Genomic DNA, 15,585 nt, shown 5'->3' on the forward strand with positions numbered 1-15,585 from the left:
ATGAAATTGCACTATTGACACGCCAGTTTGTTTCAACCCCGTCACGCCATACATTTTACCCCCCTATTAAAATAATGGATCAGTCCATGTGACATCTGCATTGAGGTAGGGACATCACAGACGTCTATTGAGGAAAAGGCGGCAAAGAAAGGCAAGTGTCAGTGGGCGTTTCTCAATCTCGAGGATACTGGCTTCCAAGCCAATATTTCAAGGATGCTACGTCATCGAGTGCCGCCGAAGGACTGTTCCAATCTCCAGCATTTTGGAATTCCACCGAGGCCGCGTCCTTGGTTTGGGGGAAATTTCGAGGCTGCACATGGGTAGACTTCGTGTCCTTAAAATCCCCACAATGCTTTGCGCACGGACCAATTTCAAAAACCCTTGCGGAGAATGGCTGAACCGATGCAGCACACATTTAAATGTAAGTATGTAGTGGCGTAGATTGAACATGTGTTGGTAAATATGTTACTTTGTTACATTTGTTTGTTATCACCAAACATGTGTTCCGTGAAAGTAAAGCAAGTTCATAATTAGATAGACGCTTTATTTTCGGTACAGTTTATGTTGAAACCGTTAGAGAGGGTGGCACACTTGTTAGCCTGTTCCATTCTTCTTCGTTTTCCGAAGCCGTGGCTTGGAAGTAGACTTTCTTTGTTTCTAAAGGAAGTGACTTGGAAGTACGCGACTACCAAGCCAGCATCCTCGCGATTGAGAAACGGCCAGTATATTTTCTTACCTATATTTCATTTTTTTATTGTCAGATTGAGATTGTCAAGCTCAACATTTCAACTCTGTTATATGAATTGATAATAGTAAATAATTGTTTATTAAAAAATAAACAATAGTTTAGCAAGATATTACAATTGTGTAATGTCCTTGTCTTCCATGTGGTGCCATATCTTAGCTAAACAAGGTCTCATGGCTACTTTTTGTCAAAAACTTCAACCCTGTCACATTTCTTCAAGGAAATTCCGAGTAATTATTTGGATTTCCCGCCTGAGGTGGGAAAATATGTTTTCTCTACGGTTTAAGTAGTCCACTACCAGATTTTATGAAAATAAATGTTTGGTTGAATTTTTCAAAAAGACCCAAAAGGCACCCGATTCAGAGAATCATTGCATTTTTTGTTAATTAACTTCCTCTGGTGATTATTCTTTGTGCAGGTTATATTATGATAAGATAAGATAAGAAGTACTTTATCGATCCCAATGTGGGAAATGTTTGTGTTGCAGCAGCGTAAAAGACATGGCATTGAACAATACAAATTAAAAAGTCTAGAAATAAACAAGAAAGTAGAAAATATACATGTTGAATTTACAAATTAACAATAACAAAAACTAAATATAAAGCAAGCTATTATATAAGTATGTGATGGATGGAATATTAAATATTAAACTGAATATTTTCATTTTCAAACCTTTATTTAATCAGATTGGTCCCATTGAGATCATAGATCTCTTTTTCAGCATATAAATTCCACATGAAACATAAAACAATAAAGGACATCATACATTATATTTACAGGATACATTTACATAGTTATAGATACATATAATTGTAAAATATACAGAGAGATCATACATCGATTAATCAAGATTTGTTCAATGTATGTTGGAGCTATTCTTTTTGATAGTGCGTCAGACAAAAGCAAACCTGGCTTGACCTCTTAAGCCCCAGACACACCGAGCTGATTTCGGCCGTCGATGGATGTCAGGCCGACGATGAGCGTCCTGTCGCCCTACTCAGAGTGGTGTGTCCCGTACCGTTGTGTCTTTTCGGCCGTACCGACACCTTTTTGGCCGAAAAAAACAGTCGGCCAAAGGCTATCGGTCAAATAAATCACTCTGATTGGCTGTTCAGCTAGCGAATCAGTGCATGAGAAGCGAAACGGAAGTGAGGGACCCAAACAAACTATTGAGAAGGCAAATCTGAGATTTCATTTAACTCCAGCTCTCGACACAGGTTCGTGAAAGCCCCACGAGCTTCTCGCTGTAGAGTGAACATGGAACGCAGATGTTATTTGTTGTTTGTTTATATCACGCAGTCTGTTCTTCTTCTCTCGGTTATCACGCAGTCTGTCTTCCGGTTGTTGCCTCTTTTGAATGACGAATACACACTACCGCCGCCTGCTGGTAAGGAGAGTTATTGCCACTCACGCATGTGCAGTTCGTACGTGCTTCTTGGCCGTCGGCTGAAGTCTTTGCGGTGTGTTCCAGTGTGACTGTTGGCCAAGATGCGAGGCGACAAGACGCGAGGCGACACAACAGTCGGGTCCGTCTGTGTGAGTTATTTGGTGTCAGCTTGGTGTGTCCCTACCTTTAGAGACTTATTTTTCCTCAGATTTCTACTCTAGATTTTAAATGACGTGATGCCAGTAGTCACTGAACCACGTCTATATACCTAAGCCATTTACAGCAGCTATAGTAACCAAGTGATGTCTGTTTTTGTTTATAATGTCGCGAGTTCTTATCATGGAGTGATGATGTATATACCTATCGATTCTGTGTATTCTCACGATGCTAATCGATATGTTGGATGTGCAGTTAAGATAAGTAATAAGGGTGTTATACCTTGTTTTATGTGCAAACGGCGTTAGCATTTTTTCGCTCAGGGCTAATTCAGAGGCTCAGCGTTAGCTTTGTGTTTTTTTTTTGCGGGGGGATGGGGTTTAACATAATTTACAAAAATCAATGTGGAGTCTGGTCGGACAGTAATTTCAATGCAAAAAGGTGCAAAACAGAGTTATTGTGCCACACATTGACATATCTTTTCGACAGGGATATTAAGCCCGTCCTTTACGCCTCCCTGAAGGTTTCCATATATTAATTAACATACACACACACACCCTCAAAGTACACCCTCTCGCGAGTACAACTCTAACACAGAACTGCAACGTCCCGCCAACACAGCCCCCAGACCCCACGCAGTATTCTCATCTGTTGTCATTACTGGTGTCATTTTCTGGTTGCTAACGAACACCATTGTAAAACATAATCACTGATGTTCCGCTGTAACGGTGGTGGACTCATCAGAACAGAGTGAGCGAGCTGACCAATCAGAGCACAGTGGGCTCACAGGGAGGGGGGGGGGGGGGGGGGGGGGGCAGGAGCTCCAACAAGCCGTTTAGGACAGAGAGTGAATACACATACTATACAGAGATGCTGTATGAGAACCCAATGTGAGTTTGGAACATTGAACAATGTAAATCTATTCTAGTAGACCTCAACAATGGAATTATGATCAGTAGAAATGGCCAGGTCATGGGACCTTTAATAAAACAACACATGGCCTTCAGGAACAGGAAGGATTTAGTAACAGTTTGAATTAGCATTAGGCGCTAACGTTTGTGTTGAACGCCTTGAGTTGACACCTACTGTCAGTAACTTTTCTGTCATAACAAATCACCTTTTTCACAGAGTCGTGAGGTTTAAAGCATATTCTATAGGATGTGTTTTTGACTGCTAATGTGAAGATTTCAGGCAGCACTTTATGCAGCAGTTGGACACTTCTTGAATTGTGTGGATGGTTGGCAAGCAGCTGATTCTCTGAGTGACGTTCAGCAATCATATAGAAGAAAGATAAATACAAGAGACGCAAGCTGCAAACTGCAAGGCCTGCAATCTGTTTATTCTTTACATCACCAGAAGGGTTTGAAATAACATTCTCAATTGTTCTCGAAAGCATAAGCGGTCACAGCATTATCACCGTCTATCACTCTCGCTCCTGTATTCACGTTCACACTTGTTCTTTGAGTGGTGTTACAAATCTGGGAAATCTAAGACACCCTCAGCTGAAGGAAAGTAAGAAGAAATCTAAGAATATTACAACCGTTAATCCCGATCTGTAATAATAACTTCTGGTTTGTCTCCTTGAGTGAACACTGAGGCGAGTCTTCTTCCTCTCCAGAGTGTAGCAGAGCAGCTTTCACACCAGATCTCTGTTCATCTGTTAGCCCAGCAACTATAAATGCTGATCGATGGCGAACAGATGGCTGACTTATGCAACTTTATGAATATGGATGTTGGTAATATGTTGAACACGGCGATCTGGCAACAGTTGCATGCTCCATAGAAGCAAGAGGGGAGGAAGAGAGACAGCGGGAGACAGTTTCCCACCAGCAGTAAAGGTCAGTGAGAGGCCTGTAATCGAATGCACCATGGGCCACTTCCTTGTTTCACATATTCTACGTGACTGGAAAGCAAATTAGAAGCTATGTTTCTCTCATGATTAGGTCTCTTTTGATTTAAAATTGTTTTCATATTGTGATCATTTTCAGGTGTATATCAGTATGTAGTGTCTCTACTTTAAAGAGTCCTCTCCTGCTGATGTTCAGGTGTATATCAGTATGTAGTGTCTCTACTTTAAAGAGTCCTCTCCTGCCGATGTTCAGGTGTATATCAGTATGTAGTGTCTCTACTTTAAAGAGTCCTCTCCTGCTGATGTTCAGGTGTATATCAGTATGTAGTGTCTCTACTTTAAAGAGTCCTCTCCTGCTGATGTTCAGGTGTATATCAGTATGTAGCGTCTCTACTTTAAAGAGTCCTCTCCTGCTGATGTTCAGGTGTATATCAGTATGTAGTGTCTCTACTTTAAAGAGTCCTCTCCTGCTGATGTTCAGGTGTATATCAGTATGTAGTGCCTCTACTTTAAAGAGTCCTCTCCTGCTGATGTTCAGGTGTATCTCAGTATGTATAGTGTCTCTACTTTAAAGAGTCCTCTCCTGCTGATGTTCAGGTGTATATCAGTATGTAGTGTCTCTACTTTAAAGAGTCCTCTCCTGCTGATGTTCAGGTGTATCTCAGTATGTAGTGTCTCTACTTTAAAGAGTCCTCTCCTGCTGATGTTCAAGTGTATATCAGTATGTAGTGTCTCTACTTTAAAGAGTCCTCTCCTGCTGATGTTCAGGTGTATATCAGTATGTAGTGTCTCTACTTTAAAGAGTCCTCTCCTGCTGATGTTAAGGTGTATATCAGTATGTAGTGTCTCTACTTTAAAGAGTCCTCTCCTGCTGATGTTCAGGTGTATATCAGTATGTAGTGCCTCTACTTTAAAGAGTCCTCTCCTGCTGATGTTCAGGTGTATATCAGTATGTAGTGTCTCTACTTTAAAGAGTCCTCTCCTGCTGATGTTCAGGTGTATATCAGTATGTAGTGTCTCTACTTTAAAGAGTCCTCTCCTGCTGATGTTCAGGTGTATATTAGTATGTATTGTCTCTACTTTAAAGAGTCCTCTCCTGCTGATGTTCAGGTGTATATCAGTATGTATTGTCTCTACTTTAAAGAGTCCTCTCCTGCTGATGTTCAGGTGTATCTCAGTATGTAGTGTCTCTACTTTAAAGAGTCCTCTCCTGCTGATGTTCAGGTGTATATCAGTATGTAGTGTCTCTACTTTAAAGAGTCCTCTCCTGCTGATGTTCAGGTGTATCTCAGTATGTAGTGTCTCTACTTTAAAGAGTCCTCTCCTGCTGATGTTCAGGTGTATCTCAGTATGTAGTGTCTCTACTTTAAAGAGTCCTCTCCTGCTGATGTTCAGGTGTATATCAGTATGTAGTGTCTCTACTTTAAAGAGTCTTCTCCTGCTGATGTTCAGGTGTATATCAGTATGTAGTGTCTCTACTTTAAAGAGTCCTCTCCTGCTGATGTTCAGGTGTCTATCAGTATGTAGTGTCTCTACTTTAAAGAGTCCTCTCCTGCTGATGTTCAGGTGTATATCAGTATGTAGTGTCTCTACTTTAAAGAGTCCTCTCCTGCTGATGTTCAGGTGTATATCAGTATGTAGTGTCTCTACTTTAAAGAGTCCTCTCCTGCTGATGTTCAGGTGTATATCAGTATTTAGTGTCTCTACATGTCTCCATGTTTTAATGTTCAAAAAGCTCTTTATTTTTCTCATGCTGCCTGTGCTGCAGCACCTCTTTTCACCCTCTGTCTGAAACCAGAGCCCAGTCTGCTCTGATTAGTTAGCTGGCTGTTTCTGTTGTGATTGGTCAACCACTTAAATATGTCCCGCCCATTAGCCGATCACGTACAATGTGTAGAGGCTAGCCAATAGAAGAGCAAGTGTTACATAGTGATGTCACTATTTTCTCGAAGTAAACAAAGGAGTCCAATTGAGGCTTTGCAGACCATGTACATGCACACACACCTATACAACACAGAAGAGGTAATAAGATAAAAAGCCCTGTTATTAACCTTAACTGATAGATTTCAGTCCCTGGTGATGATAAGCTACTCCATCTTTGAATTATATCATATATAACATCGCTGTCTCTCAGCAGGCAGAGAGAGGGTTTCTGTTCAGGTTGGATTTTCCTTCGCTGCCAAGAAGAAGAAGCCCATGCTGTGAGACTGGCAGCTGGAAAATGTATGGCTATGGACAGCAGGTCGTTATCTTGTTCTCAGGTGGTCTTTGGAGAATATCAGGGGGCACACACACACACACACACACACACACACACACACACACACATACACACACACACACACACTTAACCCTGTAGGATTTATTTTCCCTTCTCAAGTGAACTATCTTTTGTAACGTCCTCTGTCCAACACGCCCTCTGTATCTGCTTTTCTATACTTGACCCTTCTTTAAGATGCATTCCCCAGCCACTAACGCTAGCTATAGAAAGGTATAAAACGTCTCACTTCCCTTACTTTTATCCATTTAAATAACCAGTATCATCACGATCTGAAAATCAAGGTAGCACAAGACTACAGAGGATCAACAAATAGCAGAGCAGCACCACCTGAAAAACAGCCTTTCAAACTCATGATTTAAATGAATAATAACTAATATCTTTGGCGAGACAGTAACCAATAACTGTAGAGGTTTGTGGTTATAATGTGTAATGAAAAATTGAAATATAAACCAGTCTCGATGCCTTCAGATGGCTGCAGAATGTAATAAAGGTTTTCATAAAGCAGCTGTGGACAACAGACGCTGTCACTCATATTCAATTCAATATATATTCTGACTGTTTGGGTGTTGCTGTTTGAAACAGATGAAATGTAATTTCTTTTATCCAGATTTGAACCATTCTACTGGCTGTGCAGTGATATTAAAAATGATTCCTTTGCGTTGTTAATAGTAGTTAGGTTACTGCATTGCATTTTCTCCCAGTATGTTGTTCGCCTTTGTTGATAAAACCATCAGAGAGGCAGTAAAGCAAGACAAGGCATGGATATTTACTCTGGATATCACATTTCAACACAAGGCAATTCAAAGTGCATTAACTTTACATTTAAAAACAGTATTTAAAACGCCAATAATATGCTATTAAAAACTACAGAAACTACAAAACGATCAAATGATCCTGGCACTGACCTGGTATTTTGAACGAGCCATTATAGAAAGTAATGCAAAACTCACCCAAAAGTGATTTCACTCCTTGGTTTTGAATGATACTGTAATTTTTTTTTACCAAGACATATGCGTGGACAACCAGTTGCTCTAGAGTACGATGGGTTCACATTCCTGCCTGCCAACTTGTGTATATCTGGAGGATTCAAATGTTTATCAGGTCGGTGCCAAATCATCCCTGTTCGAGGCTGGCATATCTTCCTCACTCCTAAACATCATCCATCAAAGCAACTCCCTGGTTCAACTCTCACCTACTGTACCTGCCTGTACTGTAGATGCCCCAGCTTCACGTTGCATAAGGGATTATTAGCTGTGCCAAGGAGGTTATGTTTCTCGGTGTGTACATCTGTTTGTTTGTTGTCAACGTGTGAGCAGGATTGAAGACCTACTTTCATGTAACTTGGAGGAGGGATGTAGCCTAGATCAAGAAATCAGATTCATAGGGACAGACAGGTTAGTTATGTTTCACTTTCAACTCGTGTTGCACGGTGTACCGATACTTGAAAGGTACCGCGATACCCTGCCGTTAAAAACGGTACGATTCCTCCGTTTCATTAGTATCGGTACTTTAAGAATGACGGGGAAAAGTACTCCGGTGAGAAAGCGCTGTTTTAATAAGAGCCGTGTGTTCAGCGCTCTGCTTCCACTTCCTGCACTGCAGCCGTGCCTGCAGTCCCTCCCATCTCAAGCACGTTCTAAGTCCCTCCCATCTCAAGCACGCTCTAAGTCCCTCCCCTCTCAAGCACGCTCTAAGTCCCTCCCCTCTCAAGCACGCTCTAAGTCCCTCCCCTCTCAAGCACGCTCTAAGTCCCTCCCCTCTCAAGCACGCTCTAAGTCCCTCCCATCTCAAGCACGCTCTAAGTCCCTCCCCTCTCAAGCACGCTCTAAGTCCCTCCCATCTCAAGCACGTTCTAAGTCCCTCCCCTCTCAAGCACGCTCTAAGTCCCTCCCCTCTCAAGCACGCTCTAAGTCCCTCCCCTCTCAAGCACGCTCTAAGTCCCTCCCCTCTCAAGCACGCTCTAAGTCCCTCCCCTCTCAAGCACGCTCTAAGTCCTCCCATCTCAAGCACGCTCTAAGTCCCTCCCCTCTCAAGCACGCTCTAAGTCCCTCCCCATCTCAAGCACGCTCTAAGTCCCTCCCATCTCAAGCACGCTCTAAGTCCCTCCCATCTCAAGCACGCTCTAAGTCCCTCCCCTCTCAAGCACGCTCTAAGTCCCTCCCCTCTCAAGCACGCTCTAAGTCCCTCCCCTCTCAAGCACGCTCTAAGTCCCTCCCCTCTCAAGCACGCTCTAAGTCCCTCCCCTCTCAAGCACGCTCTAAGTCCCTCCCCTCTCAAGCACGCTCTAAGTCCCTCCCCTCTCAAGCACGCTCTAAGTCCTCCCATCTCAAGCACGCTCTAAGTCCCTCCCCTCTCAAGCACGCTCTAAGTCCCTCCCCTCTCAAGCACGCTCTAAGTCCCTCCCCTCTCAAGCACGCTCTAAGTCCCTCCCCTCTCAAGCACGCTCTAAGTCCCTCCTCTCTCAAGCACGCTCTAAGTCCCTCCCCTCTCAAGCACGCTCTAAGTCCCTCCCCTCTCTCGTGCACGCGCTAGCTACCAGAGCATGTGAGAAAGCGAGAAGCATGGCTGCAAGTGGGAGTGCAACTGCCACTGCGCCTCGGCTTGTTGACAAAAAAGACGCCATAAGCGAAAAACAAAAAAGTTGTTTATAGTCAGATGATGCTTAATTGTATTTAATACAAATTCTAGTCATTTATTTTATTTATTGTTCTCATTGTTTAAAAGTGTGTGTTATGGTTCTGGTGTGAAATAAAGCCCAATAATTACATTTAAGACTGTTTCCCTTTTTTTAAGAAAAGTATCGAAAAATAATTGGAATCGCAATTCTTGACTTGGTATCGAAACCAAAATGTTGGTATCGTGACAACACTACTTTCAACATTGCAATGTGTGCTGCTTTTATCGGAATAATCTCAAAAATGAGTTGGAAGATTCGACACCCTGTCAAGTCAGAAAAACTATTCAAAACTGTCCTGAGCAATAAAACACAACACATATTCTTTGAAGCGTTTATACTGTTTGCACATTTCAAGCTCTGTGAATGGGTAAGAAGAACTAAGAATCATTCACCTGTTTGCAACTTACAAATGATGTATCACTTGTAGACGCTTATGGCACTACTTCTATTCTATTGTATCGTATTTTATCTGTTTTATTGTGTTGCACTGTTGGAACCTGGGACCTAAGCTTTTCATTGACATAACTACACTGTATGTACGAATGACAATAAAAGCCTTGAACTCTGAATACTTCTATTTTCTGATCGTTTCAGGTTAATCTCCAGATATGTTTTCAACTCACGCAACCTCTGAGGCCTTGTGTTGTCTTTCCCCATTGCACTTCCTTTTTAAAAATGCTGCTGTGTTTCCAGATCTCCATAATTAACTTGGTTAGTGCAATACTATAATTACCAATAGGAATTATGGCAAAACTATGAAAACAACATAAAATCGGTAATGAGCTATAATTATGGTTTAACCATAAAATAACCCTTTGCAGAAGTGAGGAAATGTTCTCTTTTTCCACAAAAAAAAACACCACACGCAAAAACCAACATTTGGTCCTCACAAATGTAGAAACACAAGAATTCTAACACACACGTCTCGTAACTCGGGATATACTGTATTTCCTCTGCCCCCGCGCCCACTAACACATTATAAACCCTCCGTCTTTCCCCTCCTTTACTGAAACACACACACAAACTGCCAGCTGTGCACACACACACACACACACACACACACACGCACCGGCTCATTAGCTGACCTAGACTCTGACTCCTGCCCTGCGGTGTGTCTCTGAGGAACAAAGGTTAAAAGGTAAAATCTCAGGGTTTGTCAGTGTGTGGGATGGGAGGCTGACGCTGATCTCATTTCTCTTTAACCTGGGGGGGTCTAAGGTGCATCTTCCTGCAAAAGCTGACCATCCACGGCTGCAAACATGACAAAGAATCAGTGGAAAGAGGCTGTTAAACACCTGATCTTTTGAAAGAACAACCATAACATCTGTTTGCAACTCAATATTCCAATTACTGCATATAGACTATTCCTCACTATTTCTATTATATTCAATTGTATTTGATTTACTTGCACTATTATCTGTTTTATTGTGTTGAACTCTTGGAGGACCTAAGATTTTCATTGACATAACTACACATTACATGTCATTTGTTAGACGCTTTTATCCAAAGCGACTTACTTACGACTCAGTACTGTGGACAATCCCCACAGGAGCAATTTGGGGTGAAGTGTCCCAGGGACACAACGACATGCTGACTGCAGTGGGACTTGAACTTGCTATCTCCTGATTCGAAGTCCAGCACACTATCCACTAGGGATGTAACGATATATCGAATATCGCAATATCGCGGTAAATAAATGTCTCAATACCGTCGTGAGACTGACCAAATTTAACCAGATGGTCCCATTGAGATCATCGATCTCTTTTTCAAGGGAGACCTGTCCAACATGGCAGCAAGTAGGTTACAACATGAACATAAAACAACAGATAACACAAAAGGACATCGTATTTACAGGGCTACATGTACACACCTAGAGACATTGACAAGTACCAACAGTATGTTTATACATCGCCCTGTCAATAAGCCTCACCTTCTTGGCAAAAACGGCATTGTTTTTGAAGTGGTGGAGAGACAATGCACAGTTTGACCCACTGCTGTCAACCATGGCCAAAGCATATCTCTCTGTCCCAGCAACATCAGTACCAAGCAAGAGAGTTTTTTCCACAGCAGGGGATTTTGTAAACGCCCAAACATCCCAGCTTCTACCTGGAAATGTGGACATGCTCATATTCCTAACAGATAACCTTGATGACGCTGAGTGAGTGAGTGAGTTAGAGTTACTTGAAAAACTAAAGTGAAACTTGAGTTATTCTATTGCAGGGTCTGATTATTATATTGTTGACACTTTAAAATACTACTAACCTATTAAAGTGCTGTACAAATCAGATTTATTATTTAATGAAGAAAAAAAAATTCAAGTAAAAAAAAAAAATATTTTTCAATATCACGATAAATATCGATATTATCGTACCGTGAGTTTTTGGTATCGTTACATCCCTAATTATTATAGTAACTGTACACATATTTAATTAGCAAGAAGCTAAGTTTGCAGCTCGAGTTTGTTCTCTGATACAGCTCAACAGAAATAGTCAGTTATCATCCAAAAAGATGATCAATAATCAATCTATAATCAAACTATATTGGAGCACCCGACTCTTTTTAGCTCCTGAAAGAAGAAGACACATTGTGAGTCCCTTTAAGAGTAATGAAAATACTTAAGGAATGTAATTCCAGTCATAAAGTGGAAGATAACATGCTGTACAAATCAGATGTATTATTTAATAAAGAAAAAATAATTAAAGAATATCGTATTTTATCGTGTTTTTCAATATCGCGATAAATATCGTACCGTGTGCTTTTTATTGCGATAATATCGTTTTTGGTATCGTTACATCCCTACTATCCACTGAGCCACAGCCTCCCATATGGAGCTACACTGTAGCTATGTACGAATGACAATAAAAGCCTTGAACCTTGATCAACGGCTGCAAAAAGGACAAAGAATCAGTCGAAAGAGGATGACAGACCGCTTCTTATGTTTTGACTTTTCTTCTGCTCTGGGCAAAAGCTCTGACTGTGAAAAGAAAGATGTCGCCATCTAAGAAATGCCAACGTTCCTGACATCTGCAAACCTTCTTACTTTTCTCCACAGCTTCACGGGAGATTCACATTTCAAATGCCAGAGGGGGGTTGGCAGTGTGGGGATATTTCAGGAGGGCTGATTGGATCAAGCAGCAGGCGCTACAGTTCATCCCCTCGCCGCCCCATCGCTCAGCCACAGAGCGAGGGAATAAAAGTGACAGAGTGCAATCACTGTCTCTTATCTTCCAATGAGGAGAATGGGTAGGGATGAGATTGAGTGACCGGCCGGCTGTGGCGTGTCTCCCGTGTCAGCCTTATTGAATTATGACTTGCCAGGAAGTGGCATGTTATGAGCTGCGGCGAGATATCGAGGGCGTGGATTCAGTACGAGGCGGAAAAGTAGCCGAAATTAAACCTGTCTGTATGTAAAGTTCACGGTGTTTTTCATTGGGTAATGTGATTTGAAAGGATATTGGATTGGCTGTGAAGAAAAGACGAGCTAAAACAGGGTTTCAGGTAATGTGTTACATGAGTCTGTGATTGTAGTCCTGATGAAATATTCAAATAAAATAAACAATAGCAGTGAAATTCTAATTGGCTTAAAAGGACAGATACAGACACATAGCTCCAATACCTTTCATTGCATTGCTGACCTTTAAGCAAACAGTTAACACATCCAAACAGAGAACAACATGAGATGCATTAAGGGGAGAGCTCTGAGGCTCAACCATAGCGTGTGTTCACTTAGTCCACATTTAAAATATGAGCTTCTCGGCAAGAAAACATTTTAATGTCAGCCTCCTATTTGTGTTTTCAGGTCAAGATGAAAGACTTCTGAATATCTGAGTCTTTGAAGTCTTTTGTTTACCTGTTGTATTAGCCATATGAAATGTGTAACAAACTCACAAAATGGCAATCCAGATAGCACAGACCTCCGCAAAGGCCAATGGTGCATTTACTGGTTCTTGGGACGGTCCTATATCCTGATGAAAGTCATTATTCCAAGTAGGGTGTGAAACAACATACTACGAATAAACATGGATGCTCACTGCTCAGACAATACGTTGATACCCGTCTCCAAGTTATTATTATTCCTTCCTTGTGGATTTCTTCCAGTCGGGACCTAGTTTTCCCTTTATTCAGACACAACACATATGACCTACCTCGCAATGTTGAAGAAAGTAAAACATAAGTGTATTCCAAGATAAATACGATCCATTACAAAATGAAATTAGTTCTTCCTTGCCTCGTGCTACATCCTTAAAGCCCCTATCACACTGTCCCGAAATGTACACCCGATGGACACACGAATATTGAATTGTGAATTTCGCACGAAGATGGCCCCGAACCACACACGAAGGCAACATTTACATTACATTTAAGACATACAACTGCAATGAAAGTAACACAAACAATTATGTTACAGTACTATGATACTGTACTGATATCTTCAGACTTTGTTCTTTACTTTCTCCGTCTTTATATGTAGAAGATATTACGTTTTCTCCGTCATGTTGTTTCCATAACAACAACAACTTCCTGTCAACTCTCCTTCAAAATAATATATTATATCCTTTTTAGTTTCACAGAACACAAATTAGGTTATTTACATAATATGTTTACATGATTTTGTTGTGCAATAAAACAACCCGATGGACACACGATAAAGGAAATGTTCAAATTCGGCTGTGATCGTAGCAACATCGGGCCATTCGTGAGGGCATCTTAAGCCATCGTATGATCGCTGGTGGAGTTTCTCAGGCTCCGGCAGCAACTTCGTGAGCGGTGGCAAAATCTTTGACATGCCAAAAAATAGCCGAAGGACCTTGAGAAGGTTAATTTTCCTGTTGAATTCGTGTGTCAATTTTGCCCTTCGTAAGGCCATCGTGAGGGCATCTTGTTATCATCGGTGCCATCGGGCATTCGCCCCGATCAGAGTGAGGGCGAATGCACCGATGATAACACGAAGATGACACGACTTGACAAGATGCCCTCACGAGTGCCTTACGAAGTTGCCGCTCACGAGTTGCTGCCGGAGCCTGAGAAACTCCACCGGCGGTCATACGATGGCTTAGAGGCCCTCACGAATGGCCCGATGTTGGTACGATCACAGCCACATTTGAACATTTCCTTTATCGTGTGTCCATCGGGTGTCAATTTCAGGACAGTGTGACAGGGGCTTTAACCAAGTTTCATTAGAACAAACTAAAACCCAAGCTGAAAACATAGTTATAGCTATCCCCTCATCCCTATCAAGCATTTTAGGGTCTTTAAGCTCATTGTTTTGGTTTCACAGATCGCAATTTCTTAGATATTCTTCACTGACTTTGTTTTCAGCAACAGCAGGAAGCTGTTTTCTGGAAACTCTAAAAGTCCAATGTACACAAGCTCATAATCACCAAACAACAGGCAGACAAAGTTGGCGACAAGCTGGAGAACACAGTGAAGCATTTAGCTGCTAAACAGCCAGATATTCCCCTCAGACCCACACAGAGATAAAGGGGTCAGGTAGAGTCACGACTCCAAATGAATGTTAATGCTGCTCTGGTCTGTTGGGTGCATAAATAGACAGCTGCCTTCTAACGCTTTCACCATATCAATTTTACACGGCGAAATCAGTATTTACAGCTTGTTCCAGAGCAGCAACACATCCATTCTTTCTTTTAGTTGTCATTTATGTTTGCTTAAATCTGACTCTATCCATTCATCCATCTATCCATCTTCTCCCGCTTATCCGTGGTCGGGTCACGGGGTAGCAGTTCCAGCAGAGAGCCCCAAACTTTCTTTTCCCTGGCCACATCACATTCCCTGGGGCTCTCTGCTGGAACTGCTACCCTGCGACCCGACCATGGATACATCTGACTCTAACTTGATGAAAATGGCAAGTTTAAACTATAGCATCTATATTTTGATTTGGTAGCTTGCAGTTGGGGAAGAAATAATGCGTTAATGCAAAAAATAAAAGATTTTCCCATGATCACAACGTGACGTGAATGCATCATCCCCATGTAGGAGCTTCAGGATGATAAAACCTGCACTCTGCTGCAAAGTGGACGCAAAAAACCTTTTACATCACACATGATGGTATGTTAATATTACAAAATACGCTTAAAGCAGGTTTAAGTGCTGCCATTACATCCTTGCTAGCCCTTGTTTAATGCATGTTTCTCTTGTATATGCATTTGTCTGAACCCATCTGTTATGTGTGAAGGGCCTGTGTGTTATCTGATAACCAACAGAGCCTGCAACGGATTGTTTGTGCAGTTTGAGCTGGAACATTTCTCCTATTTCTTCCCATTTTCTAATTTTCTTTTCTATTTCACGCTTTCTGCTATCCTCTCCATATCAGCAACTTGACTTGTGTGGCTGACCCTCATTGAGCAAGGTAACGTACAAGGACGGCAATTATCAAAGGTACATTGAAGCCGGATATGGACTGGGATTGGCGGGAAATTAGACGCTTTATTTCTATGCAGATATATGGGGGGCGTGTGACTCAGTGGACTAG

This window comes from Gymnodraco acuticeps, unplaced genomic scaffold (assembly GCF_902827175.1).
Source record: "Gymnodraco acuticeps unplaced genomic scaffold, fGymAcu1.1, whole genome shotgun sequence".
Classification (NCBI taxonomy): domain Eukaryota; kingdom Metazoa; phylum Chordata; class Actinopteri; order Perciformes; family Bathydraconidae; genus Gymnodraco; species Gymnodraco acuticeps.